Source organism: Dermacentor andersoni, chromosome 9 (assembly GCF_023375885.2).
Source record: "Dermacentor andersoni chromosome 9, qqDerAnde1_hic_scaffold, whole genome shotgun sequence".
NCBI classification, from domain to species: domain Eukaryota; kingdom Metazoa; phylum Arthropoda; class Arachnida; order Ixodida; family Ixodidae; genus Dermacentor; species Dermacentor andersoni.
In genome coordinates, this window is record NC_092822.1 from 59101789 (window position 1) to 59123740 (window position 21952).

The 21952-nt window shown below is 46.9% G+C and overlaps 1 protein-coding gene across 1 annotated transcript in view; it reads right to left on the reverse strand.

Annotated features, from left to right (window-relative positions):
* The window catches only part of LOC126528081 (ras-like GTP-binding protein Rho1), a 39595-nt gene that overhangs the window by 11614 nt on the left and 6029 nt on the right, over positions 1 to 21952 (reverse strand). The window lies entirely within an intron of this gene.

The following is a 21952-nucleotide window of genomic DNA, read 5'->3' on the forward strand; positions in this document are numbered from 1 at the left end:
TACCACGAAATCTGTGACGTTGTACAATGGCACCGTCAGTGTCATGCATTTAGGAGAGAAATACAGAAATGGAAAGTTCGGCCTCCACTTTTACCACAATGTCATTTTTTGCGGAACACTCCAAAAATAGTTCGCACTCTCTGGGGCTTGTCTTGCGTGTTTTTCCTTCTTGTAATACTGCACGCGCTCGGTACTCTCGGGTCACGAGCGGCATGCGCATAGCATTCCTGACAGGAAAGTAGCGCCCGCGGAGCTCTCGAGAGAGGAAACTTCGGGGGCGAAGCAAATGCCTCTAACGCCTCTGAAGAAATTCTCTCAAAATCTTTCTAAAGTTGAAAAGTGGGTGAGTTGGTACGGAGGTGTATACTTGCCAGTGGAAAGCACATTGTATCAAGTGACAACAACAACAAAAAAAGTTCGATAGCATGTTACACTCCTGCAACACGTGAAGGCAAAAGCCTGCTGCACACATGGTAATGCGCCGTCTCGCATCGCCGCGTTGCTGCTTTCGCAGTTCGGCTTCTTCGACTCGTTTTCGACGCTTTAGCTGTGGCTTCGCGCGCTCGTATAGCGGGGTCAGGCTCGCGCCAACGATGTCTCTCTTCGACTTCACGTTGCGTCATCTCAGCAGGGGATGGAAACGTATGCTGTTCTGTGTGTTGTATGGGTGATTTCAATCATTGTATGCGCTGTTCGCTTCGCTTTGCTGAACCTTACAGGGGTATGAGCCATTCCATTTTTTGCTTGCTTAAGGGGGTATGAGCCATTGCTTACGGCAGTATGAGCCAACCACGTGTGTGTGTGTGTGTGCGTGTGCGTGTGTGTGTGTGTGTGTGTGTGTGTGTGTGTGTGTGTGTGTGTGTGTGTGTGTGTGTGTGTGTGTGTGTGTGTGTGTGTGTGTGTGTGTGTGTGTGTGTCTTCCACGAATACTATCAAATACTTTTCTACTTTCTTTTAATGCTAAATAGAAAATCAAACCTAACGAAATCGATTAAACGAAAAAAAAAATACCATCGCTATCGACGGCGCATGCGCCGCGCTCGCGCGAGGGCTAGAGTATACAGTTAATTGCAGGAAGCTGTACGGAGTTTAGAAGGCCTCCAGAGACGCGGAGCCCACTTGTCTGCAGAAACGACGAAGCAAAGTGGACGCGCTTCGGCTTGGTGGAGGAATCAGGCCAACGTTCTGCCTTCCGCTGCCATGGCACGACCGTTGTGCGCACGCCACTATATGGGCACCGTGCATCCGCCAGGGGCCTCGACCATCGCTTCGCAAACAGCGCCACTCGTGGTGATCTTGCCGTCCGCGTCGAAAATGATCCTCGCTAGGGCCACGCCATAGGGCGGTATACCAATCCAATGTGAGGAGACCACGAGCAGTGCTTCGCTGTCCGTAATGACAGGTTTTTGTCACTGATATCTCTTTTTGTTTTTGTTTCCGAGATGGTAATATATAACAAAAGGCCAACGCTTCTACGAAGCAAGTGATGTCCTCGACGTGGAAGAGGTTGTGTCGACGCCTGATGGTGTACAGGTTTCAGACCACTGCATTTCTCAAGCACGGGTAAGCGCGCTAAGTCAGTGACGCTATCATAAGGGCATCCATGCAACCGTTCTCGGCGAAATTGTCTTCCTTTTAAACAGCCGTGTTTAAAAGGAACGCCTAGCATTCTTCGTTCCATCGCTCTTTACGCGGTCCTTGTTCTCGAGCTTCTTCGTCAGTCTCCAAGTCGCTGCCCCATTGTTAGCACCGGTAGAGTGCACTGATAGTACACCTTTTTTAATGATTTTGGTTAGCTTCCAGTCAGGATCTGATGATGTCTGCCGTATGAGCTCCAACCCATCCTTATTCTTCTGTAAATTTCCTTCTCATGATCACGGTCCCCTGTGAGTAACTGAACTAGGCAAACGTACCCCTTCAGAGACTCCAGAGACTAATCGGCGATCCTGAAGTCTTGTTCCCTTGCCAGGTTATTGATCATTATATCTTTGTTTTCTGCATACTAATCTTCAACCTCACTCTTACACTCTCTCTGTTAAGGTCTTCAATCATTTGTTGTAATTCGTCCCCAGTGTTGCTGAACAGGACAATAACATATGCAAACCGAAGGTTGCTGAGATATTCGCCGTTGATCCTTACTCCTAAGCCTTCCTAGTTTAAGAGCTTGAATACTTCTTCCAAGCATGCAGTGAATAGCATTGGAGAGATTGTGTCTCCTTGACTGACTCCTTTATTTATATGTATCTTTCTACTTGTGTAGAATTAAGGTAGCTGTGGAATCTCTGTATATATTTTCCAAGATATTTACGCACGTCTCCTGTACTCCTTGATTACGTAATGCCTCTATGACTGCTGGGATCTCTACTAAATCAAATGCCTTTTCGTAATCTATGAAAGCTCTTAAGAGAGGCTGCTTGCATACCTCTGCGGATTTCTCGATTACCTGATTGATGACATGGATGTGATCGATAGTAGCTAGAGTATTCCTTCCTGAAGCCAGCCTGTTCTCTTGGTTCACTGAATTCCAGTGGTGTCCTTATTCTATTGAAAAGTATCTTGGTGAATATTTTATATAATACTGGAAGTAAGCTAATGGGTCTATAATCGTTTAATTCTTTAACGTATCTTTTTTTGTAGATGAATATAATGTTGGCATTGTTTCAGTTCTCTAGGAACCTTGAAGTCGTGAGACAGTTCGTATAAAACGCCGCCAGCTTCTCAAGCACGATGTCTCCTCCATCTTTGATTAAATTGACTGTTATTACATCTTCTCCTCCCGCTTTGCCTCGTTTCATGTCTTGCAAGGTTCTTCTAACTTCATCGCTAGTTATAGAAGGAGCCTCTGTAACCTGTTTGTTACTACTTCGAATGGAAGTATCATGGCTGCTCTGGGTACTGTTCAGGTAAGTATAGAATTCTTCCACTGCTTTTACTACACCTTCGAAACTGCTGACGATAATACCGTGCTTATCTTTCAATGCATATACCTTGGCTTGTCCTATGCCAAGTTTTCCTCTCACTGATTTCATGCTACGTCCATCTTGTGCTGCTTCCTCAGTCTTTCTTACGTTATAATTGCGAATACATCCCTTACTTTCTTCTTGTTGATCAGTTTTGACAGTTCCGCGAACTATGTGATCTCTTGACTTGGACGCTTTCATTCTTTGTCGTTTCTTTATTAGGTGATTCGTTACTTGGGAGAGCTTACTCCCAAGTAAGCTTGGGAGAGCTTACTGGTTGCCTTGGTGCCTTACCTCTCACTTCAAGTGCTGCTTCTGAAGCCAGCCTAGTTACGGTTTCTTTAATTACCTCTATGTCACCTTCATCTCTCTGTTCTAAGGCTACATATTTGTTTGTAAGTAGCTGACTGAATTGGTCTGCTTTTACTCTTTCTGCGTCTAGGTTGGCCTTTTTTCTTCTTGACCAATTTTAGTCTTTCTCTCTTCAAATTGAGGTCAATCATAGATCTCACTAACCTATGATCACTGCATTTTACCCTACCTAACACTTCTACACCCTACACTATGCTGGGATCTGCAGAAAGTGTGAAATCTATTTCATTTCTTGTCTCAGCATTAGGGCTTTTCCAGGTCCACTTTCTGTTGCTACGCTTCCTGAAGAAAGTGTCCATTATTCGCGGCTTATTCCTTTCCGCGGATTCTACAAGCATTTCTTCTCTAGTGTTCCTCGAATCTACGCCGTAGTTGCAATTGCTTGTTCACCAGCCTGCTTTTTCCTCACTTTTGCGTTGAAGTCGCCCATTACTACAGTATATTATGTTTGCACTTTTCTCATCGCTAATTCATCATCTTCATAAAACTGATCTACTTCATCATCATCACTGATGTTGGAGCGTAGGCTTGCACTACCTTTAATCTATACCTATTATTAAGTTTTACTACGACTACTGCTACCCTATCATCAATGCTGTAGGATTCGTCAAAGTTGCCCGCTATGTCCTTACAGATTAGGAATCCTACTCGATCCGTACTGATTCTTATCTGTGAGTCCTCTATAGCAGAGGGCGTGGCCGTTAGTCAGCACTGTATAAGCCTCACCAGATTTTCTAACCTTACTAAGGCCAATGATATCCCAAACAATGCCAGATAGTTCCTCAAACAGTTCTGCTAAACTAGCTATCAAGCGACAGATGCATAGCTCACATTGCCTTTAATACCGCTCATACGAGCAGCTTGCGGACTTCTTGAAGGCCTCCGGAAAAAATATACGAGTTGAAAGCAGGATACAGCTCTTCATTGAATTTCTCGTTGCCGACTAAGGGAATTACTGCATATTTTTTAATTCTTTCTGAAATGCCACATTTTCTCGTTCTTGGTTCAAAAAAGAACATATCGTAAAGGGTTGCACGAATCAATGCCCATTCAGATAATGAAGGTAACTGTTTGAACAGCTATGCCACTTTTATTCAAATGTACCGCAGTAATAAACACGGTGACATTTGACGATTACCTGCGGTGGCGGCGTATATAGTGCTTATGGCATTACGCTACTGAGTCCGAGGGCGCGGGATCGAATCCCGCGCAGAAACTCCCGTGTACCGTGCATGGGGTGCACGTTAAGGTACTCCCAAAAATTAACCCGGAGGCTCCCACTAACGCGCGCCTCATGATCAAATCGTGGTTTTGGCACGTAAAACCAAAGAATTTAACTTCATTTTTAACACTTGACGATTTCATCGAAGAACTGGATGCTAAGAAATATCCCACTTTCAAGATATAAAGAACAACCGGACTTATTTTTGCCCCGCGAACCAGTTGTGGCCAAACTTTTAGTCAGCGCTTCGCGACTCCCACTGCTTCTTTGGGAAATCATAAAAACTTTGTTTCCACCGCATTGCCGTGTGTATACAGATGCACCCCACAATACAGCAGTTGTGACTTCGACTCGAACCAATGCCGAAACCTAAAAAAATTCACCGACTATTACGATACTCCCTAATGCGACATTTGAACGCAACTGTATACGTGTTTTCATTTCGCGATATATCGGCTGGAGCGGACAATCTGTCTCGCGCGGGACGTTGCAAACGGAGCGAAGAGTGGCGCAGCTGCCTCGATCGCTGAACCGGAGATCGCGAGAGGCAGCGCGTGGGTGACGCGTGGACGCGATTTACAGCAGCCGCCGCAGACAGAACTCCGCTCATGCAGCGCTTTGTTTCCATATATGTATATATCGGTGTCGTCAACGGTGAACATATGACGCGCGCTACTATGGCGCCATCTCGTAGCCATTGTCGCTGCCGAGCAAGCCTTGCGCGGCACTACGCTTTTCTTCTCACGCTTTCGCCGTACCCTCTTCCTCCGCTTTGCTCCTCGCGCTCTCTTCGTCCATCTGCCTCATCTCGTGCACCAACGAGATACATACGACGCCTGCAACGCGTAGACGTCGTGGTGGCCCTCCTAATCACGCCAGCGTAAAGTCCCTAGATGAAAAAGTTTCCTTGTTTTATCTAGGGACCTCACGCCAGCGCACAGTGCGCCAGCGTTGTGAGACGCCTGGCGCTGTTCCTTCTGGCGCTGTTCCTTCTGCCAAACGATTGTTGCCTAGCGTGTTGCGTGGCGCCAGCACGTAGAAACCGCGTATATAGTACACCATTCGAGGGGTCCAAGCGTAGCGCTAAACTTTATGTCGGTGCCATATATATATATATATATATATATATATATATATATTGATGATGCATTTATGATCAGTACGTCATTGTACCATCCTATTTATAGTGAAATATTTTGTATTCACTCCCCTGATTCCATTAGTTTTCTGTACGATCCCCACGGAAATTACACAAAATTTATATAGAGCAGACATATTTCGTAAGAGTTATACGGAAACCATATGGAATTATTTTAATCGTGGTTTAACAGCGTGAATAAAACAATGACACGAAGGCACAAATGCCACAGCGCTTGTCTGTGGTATTTATGTCTTCGTGTCATTGTTTTATTCACGCTGTTCAAGCTCAGTTCTGAATATGAACCAAATATAGCCCTCGTCAAGATGTTACTATTTGAATCGCGCACGGAACGTTTCAGTAGGATGCCTTACTTCCGCACGACGTCAGGAAACGTCTTTCACGACAACAGGGTCACGTGGTACGTGCCGCTGGGTAGGTGCTGCCTCTTCGCAACGACAAAAAAAAATATTTTTTTAAACTTTCTGCGGTGCTGGGCGCAATTTAACCCGCGTCATATTCATATTGAGACAATCTTGTCCGAATATATATTCAAACGCGTGGAATTCGCGGCGGCGCCACTAGATGGCGCAACATCCAGAGGGAAGCAGAGTGCGGCTGCAGCACACGCTTCATACTGTAATGCCCCGTTCACACTGAGACATTCGGCGTCTGGAGCGGCGCCCAGTTCGGCGGAACCCAGTTCGGCGGCGGCGAGATCCGCCGGAATAGCTTCTTCCGCGCCGATCGCTCCCGTACCGATTTTTGCGGCAGCTGCCGCCGGATTGCCTCGCCGCCGCGCGGCGCTGACCAATCGGGGAGCGCGAAACAGAACTTCCAAAGATGGCGGCCGAGTCACGCTCTTGCAGAGCTGGGCGAACCCACCAACGCCACTGCCGCCGTCTCTTCGGCGAATGCTTCTGCGCGTCATGCATCGCCAGAAAGGTGTTTGCCAACAGGCCGAGCAGTACTGCCTCTTCTTGCTCGGGGTTCATCATTGTCTTGGCGCAACGTAAACACACGAACTCGACGCGAGCGGAGACAACTGCGCAATTTCGAGCCGCGCGAACATCCGGGATATCCGGAGCTTGATTGGAGGTTAGCACTTTATGGGGCAGATGGCGCTGTATGTCTTTCCGGCGGCGCGGTCCGCAAGCAGTGTGAACTACGCGATTTTCGGCGGCAGGAGAATTCCATTCGCTGTAGACGCCGGATTCCTCAGTGTGAACGTACCATAACATGACGTATTTCGGCGGTGACAGTACGGTGTGTCTCCACAGTGCTTCAATGCTAACCGCATTAACGTTGACACCTGATATGGTTTCTGCAGTAATTCCTCTTTTTTTAAGCACCATGTCTGGATGGTAAAACCAGTATTTCCAGGTTCACGGAGAAAGTATAAACCATCTCCTCACGTTTGTGTACCGTAAGAACAGCGTTAATTGTTAGGATGTATAAACAAGTCATAGTGGGAAATTTATTGAACTGTGGTGGGGTTGTGACACGTTTGTGTTATGCACACTGCATTTTCATGTCGCCTCGCAATATTCGAAACACAGTTCGCGGTTTGTTTTCGTCGTTATAGTGAAGACACAATGGTATGAACCAAATCAGTCTTTGACCAAAGCAGCGCGCAGTGGTATATAGCTCAATGGTAGAGCATCGCACGCGTAATGTGGGTGATGCAAGTTCGACTCTCACCTGAGCGGGAAGTTGTGTTTTAGTGCACTTTCATATCTATCTTCCTTATTATTTCCACGCGCCAGTTTTAAAGAAAGACCGCTTATTACCCCTATTCTATCCTTTACTTTATTGTCTGTTGTCTTCACAGGGCCGTAACTAACAAAATCGGGTCTCTCGGTTCTTATAATCGCTTAGCTGTGCAGCGAATTTCACGCACTTCCAGCCTCGTCAAACGCTCTTTCGAAACGGCATAAGTCCGAGTGTGCAATTTTCGAAGTGTTATATGTGCACTATGTAAGGACGGTCGACTTTTGCTAATTCGACTTTTCGCTTATTTCGAACGCACTAGATGGTCCAGAAAGCATGCATTGCTAACGAAGCAACATGCTCATTTAGTTCGAATACGAAGCCGTGTCACTTCGGTTAATTCGACCCGAAGGGACGAAAACTTGCGCTGTGCCCCGGACCACGTCGCTTTTGAGGATTTTGTCGAAGCTGACGGCAGCGTTGAAGCTTGTGGGCCAGTGAACAACGACGACATTGTGAGCAACATGAGAGACCGGGATATACTACATGCAGTGACGAGAACGGCGCTCATAGGACGTTCCCGACAGAGCCCTGCATGCTGTTATGATTGGGGGTTCAATCCCATCGCTCGTAATCCGTTGTCAAGATTGGAGTCGGGCATGAATTAGAAGGTAGTTGGCCCATGCCGTCGTCCAACTTATCCACGCTGAGGACGTTGATGAAGGGAAGGACTGCTTCTCATCGAGAACGAGGAATAAGGGCTTATTTACAGTATTTATATCAGTCTAACATGACTGTTTGAGAAAGTACATCAGTCTAACATGACTGCTTGAGAGAGAGTGACCTGAGCAGCCGCAAAACAGCGGTTTTTAAACACTCGGTCCTCTCCCGGTACAAGGTGACGCGATCGTTCGTTCAGCCATTTTAAACAGGCCGCCTCTCTCGGGGACGGGTTACACGCACACACGCATACACACAAGTGCGATGGTCCGGAGCCGACGTCAGAGGGGCTTCGTAGAACTCGGAGCCGTACCGGGTAGCGCGTTGTCTTGCGTCTTGGTCGGTGCGTGGGAAGGAGCCTTCGTCGGCGTTCCCGCGTCAACTCCCCCACCCGTAGCAGATCAGGTCGGCGTTTGTCGTGTTGCGCACAAAGCCTGCTTCGTCGAACTCCTTCAGTCACAACGGCGACGAGGCTAGAGCGTACCGGTGGCGGTTTCAGCACAAAGCCTGCTTCGTCGAACGTATCCTAGCTGAAGCGACGGAGAGTGGAGGATGCGCGTGTTGTTCATGACACAAAGTCGACTTAGCCATGCCGTGGCTAGAGGTTGGCGGCGGAATTCCAAGATGAGGTTGCCACCACTTGCGTAAATGGCTGGCAAACTTGTACTGCAGCTGGCGGTTCTTAACAGCGCACGGAACCACCGAGTGCAGCTGATAGGTTGAGGCTGCAGGCTAACGCTACGAAACTTTTCTTTTTCTTTTCTTTTTAGACGTACCCTGAGGCAGCGTTCTTCGCCGCAGGCTGGTTGAGTCACGTTTCAAGAGCAAGAAGGAAAGACACACTCGACTACTTAAAGATTATTTGGACTCATTTGCCTTGGCGACGTTTGTTAATTCGGTCTTTCGGATAATTCGACCAAACATTCCGGTCTCCAAAGGGTCGAGTTAGCAGCAGTCGGCCGGCTAGCAGCTCCTAATTGGAACAAAGCACTGACGACTCTTCCGGCAGCCGTCAGCCTGACACTTGGGGAAGCAACTGTGAGACCATCGATGGCGGTTCGCGCCGAGATGAAGAGAAGGTGACAAGTGCTCACAAGAAGCAATCATGGCAGGTGACATGTGGCAATACAGTGACCCGAAAGCGCAAACTCACGACGCTGGTGGAGACCATCGCACATGCCTGTGTCACCCAAGGTTACAGGGACTTGCCTCGAGCGTTTCTGCCGAGTTGTTTCGCTTCATTCCTATGGTCGTCGTTTCCCTTCGCGCGCTGAATCACAATCGAAATTCCCATTGTGCAGGTCTTTGACGAGCAATTGAAGCCTATGTGCCAGCCGCACCCACTTCTAACGAACAGCTCCAGTATGCAGGCAGGGAAAACGAGAAAATTAAACGCGGAAATAAGATATCACAGTTTCGCAATGAGGGCAAAGCAATGAATGCGATGGCAACATGTTAGAATATTACACGAAGTGTAAGACGCGTATCTGTAGTGGCAGTGTGAATTGAAGTAAACGTACGTAAGCTAAGTAAAAACGAGCTGTTGTGCTATGGGTTCCTCTGTTTGAGTCCTGCCATCGGACAATTTCGTATACGTATATTGAATAGGGCCAACTTCTTTCTTAGCCACTTTACCACCACTTTTCCGTATCGGCTATGTTTCAAAACATTCTTCGTGGGCCGATCCCAGAGGTATTGCACAGCCGCGCCAGTGAAACTGCGTCGTTTTAAAGTTTGAGTTAAGTTACTGTTGCGCGCTATTAATATTAAAGTCTGAGAAGATTTGAGATGAAAGGCATGCGCTGTCGGTGTTCTGTTTCATGACATATTCGTTTGTGGGCTGCCGTCCTCAAAAATTCTGAGGAATAATTTTGTCAAGAATGTAAGACCTGATATGAACTGCAGTGATAAAGGGGTATGGCAATATAGCCTGCATATACCGCATCTCATTTACCATATGGCATGGCATATAGCACACATATATACCTAAATATATACGGAACCTCACGGCGACGAGCGGACGTCAAAAATTCCCTTGGAGTGTCAATATAATTGCTATCCCAATAATATGGATGTCGGGAACTTTGAACACCCACCATAACTTTAGAGTGAAAAAAATAACGTGAAAGGAGACCCCCCACGGTCGTCGATGGGGTGACAACAAACCAACGCGGGCGCCGAGACGGCACCGTTGACGCAGAAAATCTCGGAGGCCACGGGTATACACCGTAGAGCTTCCTACAAAAATGACTAGAGGACATTCTCGCGCTGCAATCGCGTACTGCCCCCCCCCCCCCCCCTGCCCTACAGGAATGATGGATATATCGTGCGTGAAGTTGTCTACTCTTCGTGCTTGTGGAATCAAATGTCGTGAAGCCATTTATTGCGCTTTATTTTTCCAAATGTCCAAGCTCTCGCAGTTTTATATCAAGGAAAAATATATAGTCTCCACGCACGTGCGGGGAGACTATATAGTAAAGGCATAATGAACTCGCAACTGCGAGTTTACTATGCAATGTGTTGAAAATAAATCAAGTTGTAAGGCCACGAAACCGTTTGATGCTTGGAGGACGAGGTTTATGCTAATTTATATGATGCACACTGCCCCATCATTCACGTGCTGGATGAACAGCCATGCTTGAAGCTCCCGCAGACAATGCGCTAAAGCTTTTTTTCTCTCTCTTTCTTTTTCAATTTTCATTTTCTCTGTGCACAGAATAGGCCACACAGAAATTTAGACCCGTTTCTGATGGCTATGGCAGATGGCCTAATAAAATATGCGCCTACGTGGAACAGGCAAGTGTGCAAATAGTACACAGATTAAGCACGAAACATAGGTTTAAACTTGTAGCAATAATTCATAGTTGTAATGAGAAACTAACATCATGTAACTGTTTTTTTTTTCTTTTGTGAGGAAACTATTACTCTAGCAGGTTTCAGGAAGCGCTAAATTGTAGGTTTTCGGTGCCTCTCCGTTTGCGTGCTTCTACCGCTCGTTCCTGAGGACGTATTCTCGGACGATCACTTTCGGCGATACTGCCGCTTTTGCGTGGCATAGCGCCCAATCAGCCAATCAACTCACCCGTTCTTTTTTTTTTTTTTTTCTGAACCAGCCGATAAATAAGGGCACACTGAAAGTGGATGTCGCCAGAAGCGACCGTCCGAGAATACGTCCTCCGATCGCCCTCTGCGCGACGCCGACCGAATGGGAGCTTCACTGTAGTGAACTTTCTAGAACACCATAGCTTCACGGAAGAGTCAGTAACGCACAGCGGGCGGAGTGACATCATCTATCACAGCCGCTGTCGTTATACTGTCTGGCTGAATTCCCCTGCACTGAACGGAACTAGTGGGACGGAGTGGAGTGTGGACCCCTCCACAACTGCAGGAAATGTACGCGACGCGTACGACTCGATGACGCACTAGCATCGCTCCTATATATATATATATATATATATATATATATATATATATATATATATATATATATATATATATATATATATATTGTTACGTTTCGCCTACAACGCGCGGTAATGCCGGCGCGGATGCAACGGACGCCGGGGCTTTGTTCAAAGCGGCGGACATTTTGGCCCGTCCGACGCCGCCGCGACGCCTACCCGCCAAGCGTGTCCAGGCGTGTTTCAGTGCCACGTGTCTTCGTGTGTGCGTGTGTGTGTGTGTGCCCTCGCTTGTCAAAGCGCGGCAGCCGGGGAGCGGAGTTCCCCGAATGAGGGGCCTGGAGGTCTCTCGGCTCAACCGCTCGCGCCGTCGTGGGCCCCTGCTGCGCCGTCCCGTGACCTTCATCCGGTGACCTTCCCTCCTTCCCTTTTGGACCGCGACGCCGAGAGTATAATGCCCCAACCACTGGCACGCGCTGGAAAGCTTCGGCGCGCGCCGAAGGGTCAAATGCGTCAAAGCGTCGGTCGGGAACTCGCTGAAGCGGAACGTCGCGCAGCGATTATGTCTACTGCCGATGCTAGAAGTTTGCCGGCGCGCGGCGAAGCTGCGCCGGCGTGCACCAATGGGAGGCTGCGACGCCTCGCAGGCGTCAACCAATCGGAGGCTGCCGAGGCCTCCGGCTGCTAAGCCTGTAATGGCCGACCGTGCGGAGACGCCGGCACCAACGATCGTCCGAGTGTTTTGGACGCACGACGCGCGCGACAGCGTTCCTGAAAGACAGTGTTGTAATAGTAAGCCGACAACGACACGACCGACCGACCGACTACCGTGGGTTGTGGCAGTGCGACGTGGATCCGAAGCGACTTCGAACGACGCCGACTAATCCAACCTGCCCACTGGGTTCCGCCGGGCTCGGTACGATCGTCTGCTAAAACAGCCAACCGAATCACGATTGCCGCAACGTCTGTGCTTGTTGTATGTGCATTGTGTTGTGCTCAAAACGAATGGAAACACGTTTACGAGCTCCGAAGTCTGGATAATCAACACTCGCCTATCGCCGATGTTGTTTACGTTACGCGTAGGCCTAGCGCGTCCATCGAGTTCGTAACTGGCGAGTGAACGAACTCACCTGAGAAATCTGTCGAAGGAAATGAATTTTCAGGTCCGTTTGGTGCTGCAGTGATTTAAAATATGGCACTCTTGACTTCGTGTGACCTGTGATGTGGTGAATGAACCGTGTGGAAGTTGGGTTGGTCAACCGCGGCGTGTTTCGTGTGGTGTCGGTTGACTCAAGTTTAACGGGCAAGTTCTGCGCTGTTTCCAGTGGTAAAGATAACTACCGAAAGCGAACTACACTAGTAGCCGAACTATTGGAAGTACTTACATAATCAGCCGTGCCGCCTGTTTCAAATGACACTGCGCTCTTTTATTCGGCATGTGAATCCAGTTTAGTACAAGTTCACTGTACTCATTCACTCACTTCTTTCAAGTGCGACCGTCTTTTGGGCTAGTTGGGGATAAATCGCTCGTGTAGCAATCAAGAACACTGACGCACTGAAGCATACGTGGCAACGCAGTCATATTTGAGTCAGTGTGTCGTTATAGTTGAGCACTGCAAAAAGAAATTATCTGTTTGCAACGTGTGCCCTGTGTGCAGTGCATAGCAGGACCTGCATCATGCAAGACCTATGCATGTAGCAGCGTATACCACGATTGCTTCGATGCCCGCTTCAGAAGCAGCAAGTACTGAGTCAATGAAACTGTAATTGAATTTTTATCTCACTTTTTGCTTATGGAAAGTGTAGATGGTGTGAGTGCATTGTGGGGAAAGCGAAAAGGTGTCATCAGTGTTTTGTGCAGTTAGTATGCTTAAACTGCTGGAATCCCTTCAGCCTCTACTAAAATGTTTCTTGCTGCAATACTATAAATTGTAGTCAGGACAAAGATGTACTCAAAACCAAGTTACTAATGCATCCGCCCAGAATGTGTTTGATTAACAAGTTAACGCTTCCGCAACAACAATATGCCGATGAACAGCATATGTGCTTACAATAAATACATTCCGTAAAGGCAAACGACTGGGCTTACAATATAAAACTTTGTAGTAGCACCGTAAAAAGTGCTGCCATGCGTATCAGCCACAACGAAACTACTGCACGTCCAATCTTCTTCCTTGGAGGCACTTCTATAAAGACTGTTCGGGCCCTTCTCATTCTGAGTGTAGCATTTAGCTGTTCTCTCAACTTTTCCACATATGTCACCAGCACTGTATGTAAGCACCGGCCCTTTCTTGGGTTTGTGTCCCGTGTCTCCCTTCCCTGATGACCTAAGGTTTTCCGAGCACTCTACACTTCTATCATTCTGTCACGACTTGAGTACTGCTCATAAGTATAGTTCCCGTACCAAACTCGCGACGCTAACAAACTTAAGCTTGTTCTGCGCCGGACAATACGCACCCTTTACTCCCGTCTTTTCGGTTGTCACAAGCTCATGCCAGCCTTCGAGGATTGCCTCAAACCCCTCAAGTAGCACACCCTGCAATACCAACGCAACATTGCACTAGTCTATACTGCAGGGGGTTTGACGTCTCTCTAAACAGCACTAATCTTTTTTCACTTCGTCTGAACAAGTGGTCAGCACAGCCTGAGCCCTCACCATGCCTGTATGGCCCGACACCACAACTCCATGATTATATCTGGCATGCAGAGCTTTCTCTCCACCCCCCTGGCGATTTGGATTCTCCTTCCTTGGAACCAGACTTCATTGGCACTCCTGTGTGTTGTGCACCTGTCGAGTGTGTGCGTGTGTGCTGTGCTGTGTTATTGAGCAAGTGTGTGTGCACGTGGAGGGGAAGGAAGTGTCTTCTGCATCCTGCAAATTCCTGCTTTAGATGGCTGGTTATCAGATTCTCTAACATACAGGCATCAGCCTTCTTTTTAGTCTAGTGTGCCAAGTTACCACTAAGATTATTATTATTATTATTATTATTGTTAGAATCATTACTTTGACCACATTGATTGTGTCGAAGCCAGCGTGACACATAATTCAAAATATTTCTGGAGCTTTGTGGGCTCTCTCTTCTAAAAGGAGTACCAAAGATGTACGGCTTCTTCATGAAAATAGTGGTGTTGTCTCGAACACTGCTGATGCCTTTGCAGAACATTTCTGTTTGCTATGTGGTGTGAAATATGCTTCAAGTAACCTTCCTTCTCAGTCTGGCGCAGTGTATGCTAACAGTCAATGAAAACCTCGTTTCCAAGTATATGAAGTGCCTTAAACTTTCTTGTGTTGTTGATGGTATTTCCTCCACAGAGCTTAACCCTTTGAGACGCTGTCTACACAATTGGGCACAGCAGGAGCGTGCATCAATAGCAAAAGCACTGATGAAAGTAATGGTATTTAAAATGTGTTTCATACATCTTGAAACACTTATTATTGGAACTGTGCTGCAATTTTGAATAATGTGCAGAATGTTTTAACAAAATGAGTGGGAAGGTAGACGGCTGGGTGTTGTTACTGTGTCAGTATGTAGTGGGTTCACTTCTTTCATTGTTTTTTACAATGTTGTGCACCAGGCATAATTGTCAAGTGGCTGGATAAGTGCTTTTCATGCTTTTCAAAACACGAAATAGTACATGTTCTCATATCTTGTGTTCCTGTAGTGAGTTTTCGCGTGGAGTCAAAATTTTGTAAACTTGACAAGACTCGCTAAACAATTGAAAATTCTTAATATTTGCTACAGCTGTACATTTTCTACGATTCTGAGGATGCAAGAGATGTAGTGAAAGCAACTTTTCAATCAACGGGATAAAGTGGTGTCTGAAAGGGTTAAGATGTATGGAAGCATACTTGTTCCTCGTTCTCACAAGCATCTTCAATAGTTCCCTAAAGTCTAGTACCTTTTCTAGCACTCGGAAGGTAGCATGAACATTGCCCATGCACAAATCAGGTGCTAGATGTGCAGTTACTAACTGCCGACCTATATCTATCCTCTTCAGTGCGTCAGGTGTTTGAATCAATATGGGATTCCTCGCTTTCTGTTAGTGCTAAGAGCATTTTAATAAATGAACAGCATGACTTTGTGTGCCGACATTTCAGACTTTCAGACTATTTCAGACTGTCAACAGTGTTCACTACTGCATCGACTTCCAAAAAGACATTTTTTCACTCTCGAACTGGTGCAGAAACAATAAGTACTCTTAAATGCTTCCAACACTATGGCATTAAGTTATATGCACAAAACGCACCATGTGAAATTTTGATACACCCTACGTGATGCTCCACTCCTTAAGGTCGATGAAATGAAAGATTTTGGTGTGTACTTCGACAAAATGCTAAGCTTCTCTTCACATAGATAATTACACAAGATGCCCTTCACGCTCTTGGAATTGCATGACGTATATTGCATGATTTCCACTCACCTGTTGTGTTTCTGAGATTCTGCTGTGTGCCTCCAACTACTAGAGTATGCCTCTGTAGGAGGGGGGTGCAGTGAGCAAATCTAATTCTGACCTCATTGAACCCATCCAGAATAAATTGATGTCTATCTTCAAGCACCACTTTTGCCATTCTGGCGACCACAGTTGAGCCTTTGTTCCTGCACCTTTTGTTCCTGTATAAGGTGGTCCATGACATTATACATTCCTTAAAGCTTCTTGATCATATGCATTTGTTTGTGCCGCAACAGTATACCAGGTAGCATTCCACATTCGTTGCCTGGGCTTGTTACAAGATTGTGCTAATAAGACTCGACCCCAAAACATACTTCAGAGTTCATTTCCTGTGTTTTGTGTATCTGTAAATAATCATGTAGGATTAACTCCCTTTTACTTTTCCGCGTTTCCTTTTTTCCCTATTTGTTTCTCTATCTTCAATTTTTTTGTCTACTGCATTCATGTTTTCTCTACATTTTGTCTCACGTAGTGCTCTTTAAGTGCACCAGTACAAAGGCTCTCTAGCTGTTCCTGGGCACTACAATAAAAATTTGAATGATTGACTATTATCGTAGTATAAAATTTTGCTTTTTAAGTATGTACTAGTATACTATTTTAGTGCAGTAGCTTTCGTGCAATTAAAAAAAGGGCATGAATTAAGAAGAGAGAGAGAAAATGATAAATGAAAGGTAACAGCCGCAGTTGCATAGAGGGATCGAGGGAATGCAATCGATGTTGAGTGAATTCAGGTGTGTGCCAGTTTTCCAATGTCAAAAGAGTGTGCTAGCTTGCCTAAGTGTGGGGCTGTGTCGGTCCGCGATAAAGGTACAGAAATAAGGATTGCTCCTTTGTGGGCTTTCCTAGCAGCTTCGTCAGTGAGGTCGTTGCCGGAGATACCGCAATGACCAGGCAGCCACTGAAACACGACGTCGTGTCCTTTCATGATCATGTGATGGTGCATTTCTCGTATCTCCGACACGAGTTGTTCACATGACCCGCGACGGAGAGATGACAGAAGACATTGTAAGGCCGCCTTTGAATCGCAGAATATTGCCCACCGATTAGCCGGTTGGTTATTAATATAATCAACGGCACCTCGGAGGACAACAAGCTCCGAACCGGTCGATGTTGTCAAGTGAGAAATCTTGTATTGGATGCTTAGTGATCGTGATGGTATAACCACTGCGCTGGTGGAGCTGGTCTGAGTGGAAGAACCATCCGTATATATGTGGACTCGATCAAAGTAGAAAGTGTGCAAACAATCCAGAGCTGCTTGCTTCAAGGCCAAGGTAGGCAGGACGGTCTTCTTTGTTATCCCTGGAACCGTAAGACGCACTTGAGGTTGTTTTAAACACCACAAAGCTGAGGTTGAACGTGCTGAGGGTGTGAAGCCCGATGGTAAGGAGGCACGATTGATGCTGACCTTGTTGAAGAAGGACGCCTGTGGTCGTCGTTCTGGCATGAATTAAGAAAGTGCAATAATATGCTATGTGCCTGATCATATGCATTGTGCTATTCATTTCTTCTGAGTTTTAATAATGGCTGGCTACTGTATGCAGTGTTGTGCAATAAAATAATATGCCACAGCAATTATTGCGTGCCTCGCAGAACAAATTGAATATATCTTTCTCAATCAAAACATCATAGCAGGCTGAAAACAATAAACTGCAATTTTTCTTTTTGTGGTGACGAAGTGTATAAATTGTGAAAATAACCTGTTTATATATTTCTTATACTATGGAAATGAGCTGCTCCCATACATTCGAATAAGTGCTTCAATAGTACGACTTCACAAAGGGCAACGAAAGACTCCTATTAAAACCCTCTAATTCTCAAGCTTGTATTATCTGAAGGTATGTCATTTGATTAATGTAAAGAAAGGCAAACTTGATATGTGGAAACCAGTTACAATAGAACATAGCCCTTACACTGTGAAAATGTTTTGTAGCAATACACTCAATGTGAAGGCCTCCAGATGCGGTGTTGATGCATCAAAACAACCTAGAATAATAGAGGTGCTCCATGGGCTAGATTTGGCAGAATCAAGAATTGGGGGGGGAGACAAGATACGAATTGCATACATTTTAGCTATTCTAGTTTTTTTTTTTTTTTTTTTTTTGAGTGCTACAGGTGTTTCAATTCTGTTTTGCTGATTTTCTCAGAACCCACTTGTTCACGTTTCTCTCATGCACCAACAAGCATAATTATATTGACACGGATGCTTTATCTGTATCCGGTTACCGTATTTCACCGGCTAAAAAATGTTAAACGTTATCGCTCGGTGCAGGATGCGCCTGAACGTATTGGAAGTTTCGCGAATGTTATCGATGGTTCTGTCTGTTGTCGACGAACCTTGCTAATCTGATTGCATACGCGACACGAATTGTGTTGTAGTTTCTGGAAGGCGCGCGGGCACCAGCGAATAGGCTGTAACTGTCGACGACTGACGTATGCAAACCGACGCGCTTGACCGGCAGATGAGATTTTCTACGATTGCCGACATTGCACGCCGCTATCGTTGCGATTGAGCCGGCACTATTTATTTACCGTGACTACTACGTGGCAATATTTCCAACACAGATTTTTTTTCAGTTATACATTGCACGCCTAATTCTTACATAGTTGGCTGTGCAATATATGGCATCGTCGTGCAGGTGTTTGCAAATTGCAAAGCGATCTTGCAGACAGACGACGCGCGAGCGCTGATGTCGATATTTTGTACACTATTGTTACTTCAAAAATAAAAACAAACTGTTGCGACAGGTGTATATTCATTATTCAAACGTGTTTTGTATATCTAAAAGCACATATAGATCACTAACTTATTGTTTCAAGCTTAGTTTACAGCAGGCTGTTTTAGGCCGGACTTTGACGGATGAAGACGGAATAGCCCAGCAACAGTGCGCCGCAGCCGAGGAGCGAGCTTCGGCGCGCGTCGGATCTTGTCTCCAGTGGTTGCGCGCCCTTTCCCTCCAGCCGAAGCGAAGCGGCGCGTTCGCTTGCCAGCGCGCGCCGAAGCTTTCGGCGCGTGCCAGTGGTTGGGGCTTAAGAGCAGCTGCCCCCAGACGCCAGGGGAGAGGCTCCGATTTGTACTGTTGAGTTACGTGCTCTCCCGTCTCTCCACTCCGGTCGACCTGACCGGCCGCTCTTTTGCTATGTTAGAATAAACAAGTTGTTCTGTTACCAGTCTTCTCATGCTTTGCCGGGACCTTCGGATGCTTCCAGTGCCCCAGGCCGCCAGGCCAACGCTACCCTTGGGGCTTGCGACCCATTGGCAATAACGGGCGTCAGCACCGAGACCCCAACAACTCGGGCCAGCGGTGCGATTCCAACAATATATATATATATATATATATATATATAGACTGCAGACACGACGAAGAGAGTGAAGGTAGGACTACACAATGGGCCGTCTCTTCTGAACGCCGCGTAGCATCGCGATTGGAGAGAGAGAGATCGAGTTGTCGCGGTGTCAGGGAATGACGCACATGCTAGATTTGTAATGTAGGAAGCAACTCCGGCCACTGCGACCACGCGCTACCTCGCGCATAACTGCACGCAGTAATGTATATAGGTCGCCTCTGTCGCGCTGCGCACCTCTAAATGATCGCATAAAAAGGAACAGTAAATCGGCCAATACAGGTAAAGTATTCTGTCAAAGCCCTATTTCCATTCGTTCGGTGGGAACAAGTTGACTATTGAGAAAACTGAGGTTAAACTAACTTCCTTATCTTGAATTTCGCGCCCGGGCTGACGATTAGTCAGCGCGTTAGTGTGCGTGTCCTTGAGCAGTTTGGTCGTTCTGGAGCTTGTAAGGTATTCGAACATGCTACATGGAGTGTCTGGTTCGTTTAGGATACAGTGTTGTCGCCTTGTTGCGATAAAGGAGTTCACTATATACTCCGTTTCAGACACCAGGTGCACTGCTGTGGAACTTCTTGCATTGGCTGCGTTCGCATTTGGGTATAGTTCGATGTTCTTTTGACCGCAGTTGTGCGCAACTGTTTTTCATAGGGGCTCAGTATTAAATGAAACAAGTTTTAATCCTTAACAAACACACTGGGGTGTACGGCTCCTAATGCGTTGTTTTAGATCATTTTATATTTGTTGTTGTTCTTTCGTCGCAGTTTTCTTTTTTTTTTTTTTTCATTTGCAGCCCGTCGCGGAGAGCCTCACGAGCATGCTCGCGATAGCGAACACCGTAGGCGCGCAGCGAAGCATGGAGGGAACGCGCGGAGTGATACATTTTCGTAACCGAACTTCTTGCGTAGCTTCCACGGCGTTCATGACGCAACGGCGAACTAGTGCAGGAACTTCAGGGTGGCGGCGCCACTTACCTCCCGTTCTTGAGTCTTTTTCTTTTTCTGGCCTTCCAAACCTCGTCGCACGGCAAAATGCGGAAGAATTATCGTTTTTGTGGAAGCGTAATGAACTCGCGCATAGAGTTTGGCTTTATGTTCATACTATAGTCCCCGTTTCTCGACGCTCTCACCAGTTGCCCCCTTGCCATTGTCTCACGTAAACGCACTGTCCGGGACTCAGCTTTGAATTTACGCGATTGATTAAATTCCGGGGTTTTAAGTGACGTATAACTATAGGTCCTGATTGTGAGGCACTCCGTAGTGTAAGGGACTCCAGATAAATTTTGACCACCTGGGGCTTCTTCACCGCGCGCCTGAATCGAAGTACACGGGCGTATTTTCTTTTTTTTTTTTTTTGCAGCGAAGCTGTTAAGGGCCAGTTCCTTCAGGATCGTGTCCGCGTGTCGACGCAAGAACTCGGAGCCTTCTCCTCCGACGTCCGCGTAGACGCCACCTGCGTTCGTGCTGCCGAGTACGCACTCTGATTGACGCGGCCCTATATATACTATAGAATAAAACGTCATTACGTGGGCCGGTCCCGAAGATAGTGCAATGCCGGGCCGACCCGCGGCGGAGGTGCAGTTCGCCATTAAGGGGCCCGCATACACAGCTTCGGTGGCCATCCTTCTTCACAGAGTGGAAGGGCACTGAGATCGCTTTTCTTTCTTTTTTTTCAATTTCGGCTTCATCGAAATGCGGTCGCTTCGGCAGGGATCAAGTCCGCGACCTCAAGCTCAGAAGCGCAACGCCATAACTGAGCTAAGCGCGGCGGTGCACATACCTGAATATATATATATATATATATATGAATAAGAGTGCGGTGTATGAACCATTGACTTTATTCCGAGAGGCCCGCAATGTATCAACAGCGCATGCGCCTTCGACCATGCAGAGGCACACCGTCTCAAAACGCTATATAGCTGTCGCGAGGGGCGAACGCGAGAACACACTCCCCTTACCACCGGTATACCATCGCACGGTGGTACTGCACGGTGATACCACCACTATACCGCCACCACTGGTGCAACCGGGTGCTCCATTATCGCACGGTGGTACGTGCCACCGATACCGATACCACTATGTAGGATCACCTGTGCTGGCTAAAAGCCAGTAAGCCGTGACTTTTGCTCCTCACGTTTCGTTTCAGCTACTCCGTGCTGAAGGCCAGTTAGGAGTATGTACGGCTGCGTCGGTGGAAAGCAACCGCTGACCCGCCGTGGTTGTTCAGTGGCTATGGTGTTGGGCTGGCGAGCACGAGGTCGCGGGATCGAATCCCGACCACGGCGGACGCATTCCGATGGAGGCGAAAACACCCGTGTATTTAGATTGAAGTGCGCGTTAAAGAACCCCAGGCGGTCGAAATTTCCGGAGTCCTCCACTACGGCATGCCTCATAATCAGAAAGTGGTTTTGACACGCTAAACCCCATAATTTTTTAACCGATCGCGTACGTTGTCCAGCAAAGCCTGCGTGGTAGCCCCGATACAGTGTACTAGAATACTGTCTAGTACTATGATTGTACTAGAATTGCTTCTAGTTCACTAGTAGCCCCGACTAGGATGTCGGTGAGAACGTGCAAGCGGCACCAGCGGTGAGTCGTCGTAAGAACCACCGACAGTATTTCGGAAGAGTGTG